General features: G+C 41.9%; 1 protein-coding gene across 1 annotated transcript in view; it reads left to right on the forward strand.

Annotated features, from left to right (window-relative positions):
- The first annotated feature begins 913 nt into the window (after nt 1–913).
- Nucleotides 914–14450, forward strand: part of Usp53 (ubiquitin specific peptidase 53) — a 59682-nt gene continuing 46145 nt past the window's right edge. The window contains exon 1 of the mRNA XM_032897376.1: nt 914–1115. The gene's annotated coding sequence lies outside the window, so the exon portion shown is untranslated. The remainder of the gene's footprint in view (nt 1116–14450) is intronic.

Genomic DNA, 14450 nt, shown 5'->3' on the forward strand with positions numbered 1-14450 from the left:
TAAACACGCAATAAATTCTCAGAGATCCAGTGTCAAGTGCAATGACCTCACTGCATGTCACCAATCAGCTTCTAGGGTCTCCTAGTGCGGTTTCTTCAGGCAAATTAAAGAGTCACCTTTGAGTTTATCTAAGTCTCCTTTTACCACTATGTTCTACTCATACCAGGATTGGAAATGTCTCCAAACCTACATCGACTTTTTGAGACATCTTAATAGTCAGCCAGGCTTCTGTTTGTTTGTTTGTGTTTTCCTTTTAACTATGATCCCAAATAAAAGTTTTTTTCAAACAAAGGTTAGTCTGGTTCTCTGCGGCGGCTTGGAACTCAAAACCTTTTCCAAAACGCGGAAACGATGCTGCCAAAATTTCTGACGAATATTAACTGGGTCAGCATGGATATGAAGACGTTCATTTTATTAGTGGTCACGAAACCCCCAATTAGGGAAAATACATTCACACCAAAAAGGAAACCACTCAACGGCACACAAACCGTACCGATTCCCCACGAGAACCGCCCGGGTGCCGACCTAGCAATGGTCGAACACACAGAACCTCGGCTCAGTTCCTGGCGCATCCGCACTCAGCCTGCAAAGCCGCAAAACCAAGGCGGAGAACACCAGGACGACCGTGTCTGCTGTGGAAATGAACCGCAGTCCCCTGCCTACAACAGGGCTCGAGGATCCGCCACGTCCCTCCTCACAGCCCGCCCCTCGGCGAGCCACCCCCGCGTCGGGAGAAGCCTGAGTCCTGCTCTCGCGGGATCTCGCGCCTCACAGAAGCCCGCGGAAAGGGAGCATCACCCGCAGGGAAGCCGGGAACTCACGTGCGGGGGCGGGGCGCGACGAGGAGGCAGGACCGGCGCAAGGGGGCGGGGCGTCCTGACGCGAGGGAGGGCGGGGTCCAGAGACCTGTTGATTGCAGGTGTCACTGCCCAGACTGGCCCCTGGGTTTGGGGCGTGCGCGCATGCTCTGCGCGGGTCCGGCGGCTGAGAGCGGCGGTGGGGCAGTCTGTCTCTGTGCGTGTCGGTTTGGCTGTCACGACGTTGTGGGTGTCGGCGCGAGGCGGAGCCGGGCCAGCGGGACTGGAAGGCTACGGCACCGGGAGGTAGAGCTTGGGGTGAGTCTCGGGAGCCCCGGCTGGGCGGAGGACTCGCGTCCCCACGGCCTGGCGGCGCTCGGGCGCGCTGACCCGGGTTGCCGCAGGCTGAAGGCGGGATCCGGCCGGGTCGGGATGCGCTGGCCAGGCTCCTGCGGCTCACGGTTCAACCCTACAGCCGTCCGAGCACTCAGCCTTCTCCAGGGCTCCAGCGTGATTGGCGTCCCTCTTTGGGAGAGCAGACTGGATTGGATGTGATAGAATCTTGGGTTGGTGGTTTGTTTCTCAGTAGCTGTGCGGACGCACAGAGTTAATGTTTAGCTTCTAAACGGCGCTTTACGGTACAATTACCAAACTACTCTCCAGCGGCGCGGGGGAACAGGAAGTGCCTGCACAGGTGTAACTGGGAGTGTAGCCCTGCAATCTGAGCTTGTTTTGAGATTTTGTTATTCTCAAAAGGTTGGCTTTCTCTGAGCAGATCCTGATAAATGCTTGCAAAACGTACCGCACGTCCTTATCTGCTTGCAGTCTTCCGTAGCTGGAAACATATTCTTTCCTCCCAAGATATTTTCAAGGCTGCTTTTGAGGTACATTGACTGTAAACTTAAGTTCTTTGTGATCAGCACTGAAGCGTTGAAGGAAAGGCACGCTGATTTTCACATTTAAAAGGTATAGTCAGTGCTGACTGACAAAGTTATGATAGAAAGGATTGGTGACATTGATAACTTGTCAGTTTTATTTTCTGCTGTTTTCAGTTCTGTGTCGATGATGGTCGAGGCAAAGACCATTCTATTATGTTAGTCAGAAAAGGAAAAAAATAGTGAAGAAAAGGTCTTCAAAAGTAATGTGTGATTTATCTGCTATTGTCAGAAGAATTCTAATTAGATTTACTGCAGGTGGGAGCTGAAGTATGAAAAATAAGGTTTTTCGACTTATCTTTTAGAGACTTTTAAAATGAGCCCCATTGGACAGCTTGTCTAGGTTCATGATTACTGGCTATAAACTTCTGAAAGCAATTTATTTAGTTTGTAAATCAAGTCAATGGTAGTTATGTATTTTCCCCAAAGGGTAAAAAACAAGAGATCCCAAACAAGCCTTTCCCTTAGGATTTATTTTATTCATAAAGTTGTAGGTTCTATCGAATTCTTAGTACTTCACACAAACAATTCACTACTATTTTCTCTAAAAGATGCAGATGTCACTTTTTTTAAAAAAGTTTTCCATTTTAGCGGTAGGATGCACTTTCTACTTATTCTTGCTCTTTAGAAAGAAAGCCCACAATGCTCTTACAGTTTCAATATCTACTCTGATTCAAGATATTTTTTTATATTGTTTACTTTTAAAAGTTTATTTTGACTATGTAGTATCGAGAAATGCAGTTTTGGTGTTCCCCTGGCTTGGAAGTTTGTTTTAACAGGATAAAGTTTAAAGATGAAAAGAAATCGAATCTGTTTTAAGGATGATAGGCACTTTTACACGCTAACTTCAGTCGTTCCTTTATGTTGGGAGCTCTGTAGTTGTAGAAGGAATGAACCAGGGAGGTTGCTTGGCTCTACAACTTTCTGAAAATACATCTTATATCCATACAGTGGGCTTTTAAGTTAACTGACAAAGGTGAGTTATTAAAATACTAAGCAGATTTGTTATTTCGTAGCTTGAACTATAAGGTATGACCTAATTATAGTCCCTAATGACAATCTGCAGAAAGCTTGGTAGCTTACATTTTGTACATGCAAACATTCTGTACACAGTGTGCTACAGTACGAAGCTCTTCATGAGATCGTGTGTTAGGGAAGGACATGTGCTGATGTGTGTCATCAGGGAAAAGCAGGGTAGAAGTTAGTGATGATACAGGTGTAGTATTGGATGGTAGATTATTAACTTTGTGTTGCAATGATTATTCAAATGCTCGTTTGCAATGTGTGTGTATAATAGAAATAAGAAATAGATGTAACTTGCTCTACCATACATAAAAAAAAATCCTTACAAGTTCTTGGAATTTTAAATAACTTTATATAACACCCTAATCTTGGTAGCTTATTGAGCTTTTTTTTTTTAATAATAAGAATCTCTCTCTCTCTCTCTCTCTCTCTCTCTCTCTCTCACACATACACACACACACACACACACACACACACACACTCACACACACATTTGTACTATTTTTTCCAAGTTAATTCATATTCTGTACCAATTTCTTAGTGGTCCATGATCAGAAATGTAGTATCTGCCTATAATTTTGTTATTTATTTACTTCGTTGTCTTCCTGTGTAGCCTAGGTTAACCTCAATTTTGCAATCCTCCTCCTTCAGTTTTCCAAGCACTGAGATTATAGGTGTACTACATATGGTTTAGGATTAAATTTTAATATAATTGGTTTTCTGTGTGATTGATTTTTTTTGGTAACATTTTTCTTTTTTACAAATGCTACCAGAGGAGCCTATATTAGGCCACAGGAAGAGTCCACGGGGCTCAAATTGCCTCATATATTCACATTAGTAATCTGGAAAGTAAAATTTTATGTAAACCTTCACTATCCTACCTTTCAAAGCTTTGTATGTACGTGTGTGTAAGTGCTGTGTGTGTGTGTGTGTGTGTGTTTGTGTGTGGTGTGTGTGTGTGTGTTGTTGTTGTTGTTGTTTTGTTCTTTGGTGCCGGTCATTGAACTAGGTCATGGGCCTTGCCCACAGTAGGCCAGTGCTGTGACCACAGAGCTGTGAGAACCTCAGTTCCATCTTTAATTGCACTAGTAAATAAAATTAGTTATTTGACATCTTTGTGTTAGTATGAAGTTTTATCATACTATAAAAGGAATTAAAGGTCGGAAAAGTTTTAAGGAATGTTGCTGGATTTTTTTTTCTGGTGGATGGGTATTTTGCCTTTATGTGTGCACCATCTGTATTCCTGCTACCCACAGAGGCCAGAAGCAGATCACCTGAGACCCACAATTCTGAACTGACCTGAGGGTGCTGGGAATCAGTGTAGATCCTCTGGGAAAGTAACTTAGCAGCCTTCTCTAGCACCAAGCAATACTGTTTCTGACTTAGCATTTACATTTTTCTGGGTTAGCAGGTTTTTCTCAGTAAACCTTTTCTAACAGATTCTGTGTACTAGATATTAGAGACGCAAATATTAATAAAGTGTGTTAAATAATCGCGTCAGAATTTTTATTTTTGGGGGCAGGGGCACTTTTTGAGACACAATTTTTGTATAGTTCAGTTTGAGCTGGAATTCACCACGAAGCCTTAGCTGGTGTCCAGCCATTGGCTTTAGCCTCCTTAGTGCTGTGTTAGTAGGAATGAACAGCCACTCCCAGCTGTGGATTCTTCCTCCTCTAAGCTTCACTTCTGGCTATTCTGAACCATGACCACCACCCCTACATTGAGTTTCCAAAGGTGAAAGGGTGGTAGACTGGTTTCTTTCTCTTATACCCTCATTTTTGTAACATTCTACTTCTCTCCCCTTTCTTCTACCAACTTCCATCCACACCACACTGACGAAGTCGATTCTGATTTGACAGAGGATGGTGGGGTACTTTATCCTGAGTTACATCTGGAGAGCTGCACCATGTTGCTATAGACTACAGATAGAATAATTAAGGGAATCTGAAGATAGGTAAGCCATCATCTTAAGATTGAGATGACGGCTGAGCAGACAGGAGATACTAAGGCAAACGGGGGAGCATTTCAGGGGCTGAAGACATGAGCACTAGCAAGATGCCCATCCATGACTTTCTCTGTAAGTGCAACTGAGCATGTTTGTAGATGACAACATCATATTTCAATGTCAAAAGGATGGACTCTGACAGGTGATCTTTGTTAGGAACACCTGTTATTTAGGATGTCACCTTCCCCTCTCAGATTCATTTAATAAATACAGAAGATGCTTGGGATTTGCTCTACATTTCCAGAGACTTGAGAGGAAGAGACAGTAAACAAAACATACAATACCATAGGTAAATTACATAGTGTTTTAGAGGATAGGAAATGCCAAGGGGAATTGGGAAGGTAAGATAGAAGTAATGATGGTTTGCAACTTTAATTTTAGGCTATACTTAGAAAGTAGTGAGGCTTTGGAGAGAACAGAAGGCAAAGGCAGGAGAATCAGGGGAAACAGTAATTCAAGGCACAGGGAGAGCTGTTAAGGCTATCAAGAGTAGGGATTTGCTTGAGACGTGTTTGAGAATGATAAGGAGCCAGTATGCTGGAATGGGAAAAGGCAAAGATCAGGTGGCTTTTAGTGAGGTTAGAGGGTAGGTCTATTTAGAGAGTCGCTGTAGTATGAATGTCTGTGAACCCTTAAAATGTAAGTTGATACCTGCTCCCCAGTGCAGTAGTGCTAACAAGTGAGGTTTGGGCGGGTCGGGGCAGGGCAGGGTGGGGGGGATCATTAGGTTGTGACAGCAAAACCTTCATGAATGAAGAGGTTAGAGTACTCTTGCTTATCTCTACTCCCATGTGTGGATACCAGAAGGCACCATCTTTGAAAAAGGTAAGCCCTCACCATTCACTGCGACCTTAGTATTTCCAGCCTTCAAAACTGCAAGAGATAGGTTTTTTATTACTTATAATATCTAAACATGGGTATTTTGTGTAACAGCTAAAGCAAACAAAAAATAGATAGAAAATCTGAAAACCTGATAAGTTAGATTTCATCAAAACTTAATACTTCAAAATTAAAGCATTCTTAAAGGTCAGTAAGTCAGATGGTGACTAGAAGACTGAATATGGTTTCTTTCCTGAGAGCTCGGAAGGTACCTAAGCATGTGAAAAGCTGCTGAGTCTCGCTAGGTCTGGAAATGTGTGTTCAGCCACAGCGCAACAGTGCAGAGCACAGCATCTCTAAATGAAAGAGATCGAGGCAGCAGTTGGTGGTGAAGACCTCAAATGCCAGTGTCTGAAAGCTTACCATGCATTTGGTGATTTTTTTTTTAATGAAGTAAAACATAAGTCATCAAACATTCTAGTAATCTGACTCAATATATTCCTAAGAGAAATGGGGGAACCCAGACTACAGAAAGAGCTGTACTCAAATGTTCATGCTTATTTACAATAGGTTGGAAACACTACAGAAATATAAATTTGGGTATGTTACTTCACAACAGTATTACTTAATCATACAAAGGAACTAGCAGTGGCCGAGTTGTGCAGTAAGTTGGTGGAACTCAAAAACATTCTTCCAAGAGAAATAAACATATGATTTCCTCTGTGTGAAATTCTAGAAAATTGAAATTCTGGGAACAAAAGCAGATAAATGTTTGTTTTAGTTGGGGAGCATAGTTTTCTGTTATGGTGTAACAAATTGCCACAAGTTTAGCAACTTAAAATAATTCCTATCAATTGTTTTATAGTTTCATAGTTTTAGGGAGCCAGTCCAGATAGGCTCAACAAGGTCTCTGTCCTTGGTGTCCCACGGCTGAGGTCAGAGAGTCAAATGTGTAGGTTCCTCAGGGAAGAATCTGCTAACGGGCAGATTCTTTTCCCTGTAGGACTAAAATCTCAGTTCTCCGGCCCTAAGGGCTCCCCACACTCCTCATGTGGGCTCCATATCCTTGTTACCCTGCAGGGGTGAAATCTGTCCACCTTCTCCCTACCCTCTACCAGCTAAAGAAAGCTTTCGTTGCTTTTAAAGGCTTCTGTCATTAGATTTCCCCCTCCCTCCCAAATAATCTGTCATCATCTGTCAGAAAACAGATGCCATCAATGGATTGTATCTTGCCTATCCTCGGTTTTGGACAGTAGGGTGTAAAGTATGTGAGTGTGTGTGCATGTATACATGCATATTATTGTACTTCTCCCCATACTGGAAAAGGTTATGGCTGTGAAGAGGCTTGAGAGAGCTTTCAGGGGATTGGAAACAGTTGGCTGCGGTAGTGATTACATGTCAAAACTCATTCAGCTCTACATTAGAGGAATGAATTTTGTTGAATAACCATGACTCAGAAAAGCAGGCTAGTTTTTAAATCCTGGATGTAAGAATACAGGGAGTGATACTAGTGTCTCCAAACTGTTCAGTTTTTATCCTACTGAGTGCTAAGACTGACCACAATATAAGCAGAAGAGAAAAGTAGAATAAGAAATCTACAGTAGTGTGCATAATACCGTTAAGATTAATATAAGGTCAGAGTTTGGCCAGCCCACTTAGATCTTCTTTTAGGTTTGGAGTCCCTGTAATGTGCTTTGTTTTTTGCTGCTCAGCTGTTGGACCTGGAGATAGAAAATCAGGACAGCGTGAGCCCTTTCATCTTTGATTTTACGTCTGAAGAGTTCCTGTATTCTTCCCCTTATCAGTGTGACCCGCTGCCCTTACCCAGGGCCATGGGATGTCTCACACATTCCTGGAGCAGCCTTCTGATGGACTGCTCTCATGCACTGAGCAAACTTACCCACCTAGCTTTGGTCTATCACTGGACATCCATCTATTATAAATAGGCACTTACCTCAAGTGCTGGCACAGTCATGCTGTGAGGATTGCCAGTCGAATGGGTATATAGTAGTAAGTTGTGTGTTCCAAGGTCGAAATGTGTGTTTGCTAGCCATTTGGTCTTCTCTGTCTGTTGATTTGTAGTCTTGGTCTTACTTTCTGCTTGTGTAATGTGTCATGTTTTAGCCTTCAGTAGTTCTGTGTATTGCGTGTATAGTCATTCTCTGTTGGTTGTAGTTCTTGCAACCTTGTCTCATTTCTATTTGAAGAGAATTGTTTTCTTAATTTTTTTAGTCCTTTGTATTGTAGTGATTTGTATTCAGTCTTGTTTTCTGTTGTATCCAGAACTTTAAATTTTATCAGCTTCTTTTAAACTTGATGTGTATTGCCTTGTCATTGAGTTCTATATATTAATCTCACTTTTTTAAAAATTTTTTAATATTTTCTAACTTCACTCAAATAATTTTTTAAAGATTTATTTATTATTTAATGTATATGCATACACTGTAGCTGTCTTCAGACACACAAGAAGAGGGCATCAATCCCATTATAGATGGTTGTGAGTCTCCATGTGGTTGCTGGGAATTGAACTCAAGTCCTCTGGAAGAGCATTCAGTGCTCTTAACCTCTGAGCCATCTCTCCAGCCCCACTTTTTTTTTTTTTTTTAATTTAAAGCATTGGTTTGTTGTTTACTTCTAATTCCTACAATAGCTTGATATTCAGATGTCAGTTTGATACTGAATTTAAAGAGATACCCTTTAATCTTGCACGATCCTAACATTGGTGCATTAAATGTCTTTAGATTTAGTTTCCTTGCTTATCCTTTTGTGTTGTGAACACATATTTACATAGATAACTTTATAAGTTACATAAATGTGACTAGTACAATTCATAGTTATTTTTGGCCCAGGTTTTTCCCTCCTTGTCTGCAGGTTGGTTGAGCAGCATTGTTTCAGATATAAGTGAAATTGCTTGGCTGTTCATGTAAAACATACATGCGCCCACACTTCCTTGCTTTACACCAAGTGGAATCATTGTTGCATAAGAACACTGTTGATTTTTTCTTTAATTTGGTGTCATGGTCTCTCTGGGGAGTGGCTGTGAACAAGCCCTGCCCTGACAGAGCTTCAGGTGACTTGGGTCATGGGTTCTTATGCATTTTTCATGGTATTTTTATTCTGACATACAACCGAGTGCCTAAGCACCCAGGACCTATGTGTGACCAAGTGTTCTCTCCCTCAGAAGTTACCTATGGCAGATACCCTTGTGGCCCTACCCTTGTGGCCCTTGCTCGAATTGCGTTCAGTTTGGGATAGCTATTCTCTCCTAAAGCTCTAATGGGAAAGAAGCCAGGTTTGAGTGTGTTTAGCCAGGGAGACAAAGGGGACTTCTTACCACAGCTCATGGAATAACAGAAACAGTTTATCATTTTCAGACTCAGAGAGGAGAGGGCTGGGCCTCATGAGTGAGGAACAAGAAGGGGTGTCCAGGATGCTAACTAGTGGTGTGTCCCACAGAGTTCCTGCAGGGTTTTGAGAGTAGCCTGCCACATGTTCCATAGAGTCACACAGCTGAGAGGTGGGTGTGCTACTTAGCTGCTCCGTCCTTTCAGAGCGTGATGCTGAGCAAGTCAAGTACATTGGATCTACCCTCACCATAAGAAAGTGGTCAGTAGGAGGCAAGTGTAGAGGCTGGATAAGGCCTTGTATCTACCATACTGATAAGGTGGGAGAAGGTTAGAGAACTGGAGCTGTGGGAAGTAAACAAGCCCCACCTCTCATAATGAAAGCCCACTTCATGTTGAGAATGGATGCAGACCCTGCAAAGACCTTGATAGACTAGTGCGTCTCTGCTAATGGTTCCTGCTTTGTTTCCTTCGTGATTTACTGCTGCTACCCAGTAGTCAGTAATGTTTTTATTCTGCACTGTTCAGCTCTCAGTGTTGGGTTTGAAGGCTGTGCGCGTGTGTGTGCGTGTGTGCGTGTGTGTGTGTGTGTGTCTGTGTGTGTCTGTGTGTGTGTGTGTCTGTGTGTGTGTGTGTAACTAATCAACAATAAAAGAAAGCACCATTTCCCTTTTAATACACCAACAATTATTTTTAAATTGTGAGGTTGGTAGCTCTTAACTGCTACATTATTTCGCCTGAGTTGAAGCTATTGAAGAGCATCCTTTACTATTTCACAGCAGGTCTCAGGACGGCTGTGTAGTCCTACCTTACTCATTGTAGTCTCCTTGCAGTGGGAAAATAAGCACATTTAAGATAAGGTTTCAGGGGCTTCCTGCCAGTGAGCTTAGGCAGGACTGTCCTTCCTCGTGTAGAGACTTAACAGTGAACTGAAAATGATGTCTGCCAGGAAGCCCACTAGAGACTGCCAGACATTTTTGTTGGAGGATGGTTACATAGTCATTCTCTACTGAGAATACGCCAAAATTCTAGCCTTCCAAGGATAATTAGCATTTTGATAAGTCAAGTTGTCTGTAGCTTAGTGCACGCTTGCGCCGGTAAGCGAGAGGGGAAGAGGCCTCCAAGCTCTTGAAGGCCAGCCTTCAAGCAGACCAGCAAAAGCCAGACCTGCCATGGTAGGTTTTCTTTTTGAAGTGTAAGTCATGTATGGTCTAATTCCCCATTTAAAGTACCTGCCAGTAGTTCTTAGTTACCCACACAAGTGTATATCCATCACTATGATTTTAGGGTATTTTATCACCGAGAAAAAAAGAGGAACAACCTTGTACCCTTAGCTGCCACCCCCTTTCCAAATCCCACCCCCATTCCCAGACCTTTCTTCTCCAGTCCTAACCAACCCCTGTTGTACTGTGTGAATGGAATCACAGTATGTGGCCTTCCGTGTCTTTCACCTAGCTCGGCCATCCCTGTAGCATGTTACCAGTAGTTCATTTCTTTTTGTGGTGATTGATGTTCCATTGTATGACCACACCACATTTTGTTTATACATCTAGTCTATCTTCCAGTCAATGGAATTTGGATTATTTCCACTTTTTGGCTATTATGAACAATGTTACTTCTTTTCAACACAGTCTCCCCAATGCTTTCTAGAGCATAAATATAGACTCCCATTGAAATGAGCTCTACCTTTCCTTCTCCTGACACACTTTTGCTTACAGATCTTTATAGAAGCTGCAGTCTTATGTTTTACTGCTCTGAGGCTTACCACACTTGGACATGAAGGTTATGCTTCCTTCATTTGGGGCTATTTTGTAGTTTATTTTCCCTGTGGCCTGTGATAATTTAATATTGGAAAATAATGACTTTTTGAAAATTGGGTAATGTTTGACTTTTCATCCAATTCTGGTGCCACTGTCAGTGGGAAAATGCTTGTCTCTTTTCTGTTTTCCCCTCAACTATTTAGTCTTTTTGTTTTATACTTTTGCTTGAATTACCTTTAGGACTATACTTTCCTGTACAGTCATCTGGACCTTTAGATTTTTAGAAGTTTTTTGTTTTAACAGTGTTTTCACTACTTACATATGACCTTGTCTCCTAGATCAGTTCTATCAGTTTATCTCTCCCTTTTCTTTAATCAGCCTTGTGAAGATTTGTCTAATGTGATAGCTTTTGCAGAGACTTAGTTTAATTCATCCTTTCACCTGACGGTTTCTCTCCTACTCCCTTTCTTCACGTTATATTTGGACTTTACGCCATCCGTCTGGCTTGCTTATTTCACCTCTCAAGTTGAGCTCTGAAACTCTTACATCTTTTTAGAGGCATTTACTTTTTCTTTTTAGGAATCATTGATAGAGTTTGAGTACATCCATGCCTCTCTTAATAGTGTTTATGATTGTGTGTGTATATGTGTGTGTGTACTGCTTTTATAGTGCTTTGTGTGAGAACTTAAGAATATTTTTAGTAGTTCTCTGAAAGTTTTGGATAACAATACCCACCCCCCCCTTCTCTTTAGATCCAATACCTTCCTTATCCATCCAATGTGTGTTGTTTTAAAACCCATCAAGACAGATTTGTGTTGTCCAGATATTCTGGATGTGTGGCCTGTCTTGGAGTATGGTCTACTCACCAGGGGCTACATTTTTAGAAGACACTGACTCTCCTAGAAGCCATCTGTTGTCTCAGCTAGGGCTCCTCAGCTAAGCTGGGACTTCTGACTAACTCTAATCTCCATTTTGGATTTGGTGTGGCTTGAGCTTGCAGAAGACTTGTGTGGGCTGTCTCAAGTACTGTGAATTCGTGTGTGGAGTGAGTTCATATTTCTGCAGGGTCCAGAAGATACTGTTTCCTTTAGGTCATAGACTACCTCTGGTTCTTACACTTTCTTCCACCTCTTCTACATTGATCCCTATGCCTCTGGAAATGGGGTATATCTGTTCCACTTAGGGCTGATCATTTGGTCTCTGATTTCTGTACCTTGGCCAGTCTTGGGCCTCTGTGTTAATCCTATCTATTGCAAATTGAAGCTGATGGGCCTTGAGAGATGAGGCAATGTATGGGTATAACCTGAACTCATTGCTCATAGATATTTTCTTTTCCACTGTATTTGTTTTCATTTTCATTGTCAACTAGTTAGTACTGTGTTGTTTGTCTTTCCTCTGCTCTTTCATTTCCTATGCTATGGAGGATTCAGTTCATTACCTCTTTTTGGCTCTTTGTTATTTACCTTGCTTATTTATTTATTTACTTATAGAAAATAAGCATGAGATTGCTTGTATGTGAACATATCACCACACATGTGGCTGACATGACAACTTACGGGAATTGGGGTCTTTATTCCAAGGATCAACCTTGGACTGCCAGACTTGTTGCCAAGCATCTTTAACCAGTGAGCCATCTCACTGGCCTACATTCTCTCTTGTTCATATTTTTTAAGACTCCAGTCATATTTATCTGAAGAATCATAAGCTAGTCCTGTTTGTGGGGAAGTGAAGCAAGGTGACAGCTCTAATATGTGAGCTGATTTCAGGGAATAGAGGGGAGGGGAGGGACTTCAGTGATGAAGTCTGAGAATTTATGCTTATAAAGAACTTTTTAAAAAAATTATCAGTGATTTTACGTATTTTTATTTTATATACACTGGTGTTTGCTGCATGTGTGAGGTTGTCACACCCCTGGAACTGTACTTACAGACAACCGTGAGCTGCCGTGTGGGCGCTAGGAATTAAACCCTGGTCCTCTAGCAGAGCAGCCAATGCCTTCACTGCGGAGCCATCTCTCCTCTAAGGAGCTCACAGGACTGTGTAATGGGGGTGAGGACAGGGACAGAGGTCATGCTCTTCTCACTTTCACTTCCCAAACTGTTTTTTTCTGTAACACTGATTTGATGTAAAATCTCCCCCAGGTGCGCTGGGTAGCGGTCCTTTCCCTGTCATTGTGTTGTGTAGATTCAGAGTTCTCTGGAATGAGAAGGTTACACCTAGAAATGTCTACTTGGTCTCTTAGCCGATGTCACCTTCCTCCTATAGGAGCCAGTCACTTGGTATCCTCAGGCTTTCTCCATTTTTCATTAGACTGACTAACTTTTTTCTGATCTTTAGAGATAGGTTAAAGCAGTTATTCTTAATCTTACTAATTCGACTCTTTAATACATTTCTTCATGTTGTGGTGTGAACCCCCCCCCCAACCATAAAGTTACTCTTGTTGCTACTTCAAAACTGTAATTTTGCTTCTGTTATGAATCATAATATAAATATCTGTGTTTTCTATTGGTCTCAGGAAATTCCTGCGAAGGGGTCATTTACCCACCCCCCCCACCCCCAGGGGTCATGGCCTACATGTGGAGAAACATTGGGTTAGAGGAAAGGAATCAAGAGCACATACTTACTTGTCTGACGTCTTATGTAGAAATGGAAGGCACAATATTTTAAAGTATCAATCATTGCCCCTCACAAACCTGAGTTCTTAAAAGGAAATAATTGTTTCACATATTTCATGGTGTGGAATTGGTGACAATTAAGTTTTGTTGAAAGAATATAATTGTAAAAGGACATTCCATTAAAAATGGGGATTTGTGGACTGGGGAGATTGCTTAGTGATAAAAGCGTTTTCTGCAACTGTGAGGACCTGAGTTTGAACCCTCATAAAAGCTGAACACAGGGCACAAGTGTCTAATCCTAGCATTTCTACAGAGAGCTGAGAGCTGAGAAACGGAGCCGGAATTCCCAGGAGCTCACAGGCCAGCCAGTCTGGCCTACATAGCAGAAAGACAATGAAGAGACTTTGTCCTCAGCAAGGTAGAAAGTAGAGATCAAGACCAGAGGTTATCCTCTGACCACTGCTGTATGGTATGTAAATGCCCATATTCACACACAATTAAAATAATAGAAACAGAAATTTGATACTGTTCTAGTTACTTTCCTGTTGCTGAGATAAAACACCATGCAGCTTTTAGAAGGAAATATTTATTTGGGGCTAACAGTTTCCAGAGGGATGGGAGTTGATCAGCATTGTTGGTGGGGAGCGAGGCAGTGAGTAGACAGGCCTAAGAGAGAGGTCAAGTCTTGATCCATTAGCAGGAGGCAGAGGAAGCTAATTGGGGGTGGTTTGGGCTTTTGACACCTCAAAGCCCATCCTCTGTGATACATCTCCTTCAACAAGTCCACACCTCCCTCTCTGTCTGAAACAGTTGTGCCAGCTGGTGGTCAAGTATTCAAACATGTGAGTCTATGGGAACCATTCTCATTCAGTCACCACATAAAGAGTTACCAGTAAAGAGCTCCCTAATGTTGTACAAGCATGGATGGATTAATTAAAAATTTAATTATATGATGCGTTTCAGGATTATTTATATCTCTTTAAGAGAAGGTTGCAAATTATAGAGTTAAATAGGAGAAACAGCTAGCATACCTTATAATTTTAAAAAATATTTTACTTCATTAAGCAGGTCAGTTACAGTGACCTCATGGAGGAGGTGAGCATCCTTGATTCTGGGGTGGAAAGATTGTATCTGAGACAGGCAGCTGATAAG

The sequence above is a fragment of the Rattus rattus genome, chromosome 3 (assembly GCF_011064425.1).
Source record: "Rattus rattus isolate New Zealand chromosome 3, Rrattus_CSIRO_v1, whole genome shotgun sequence".
NCBI classification, from domain to species: Eukaryota; Metazoa; Chordata; class Mammalia; order Rodentia; family Muridae; genus Rattus; species Rattus rattus.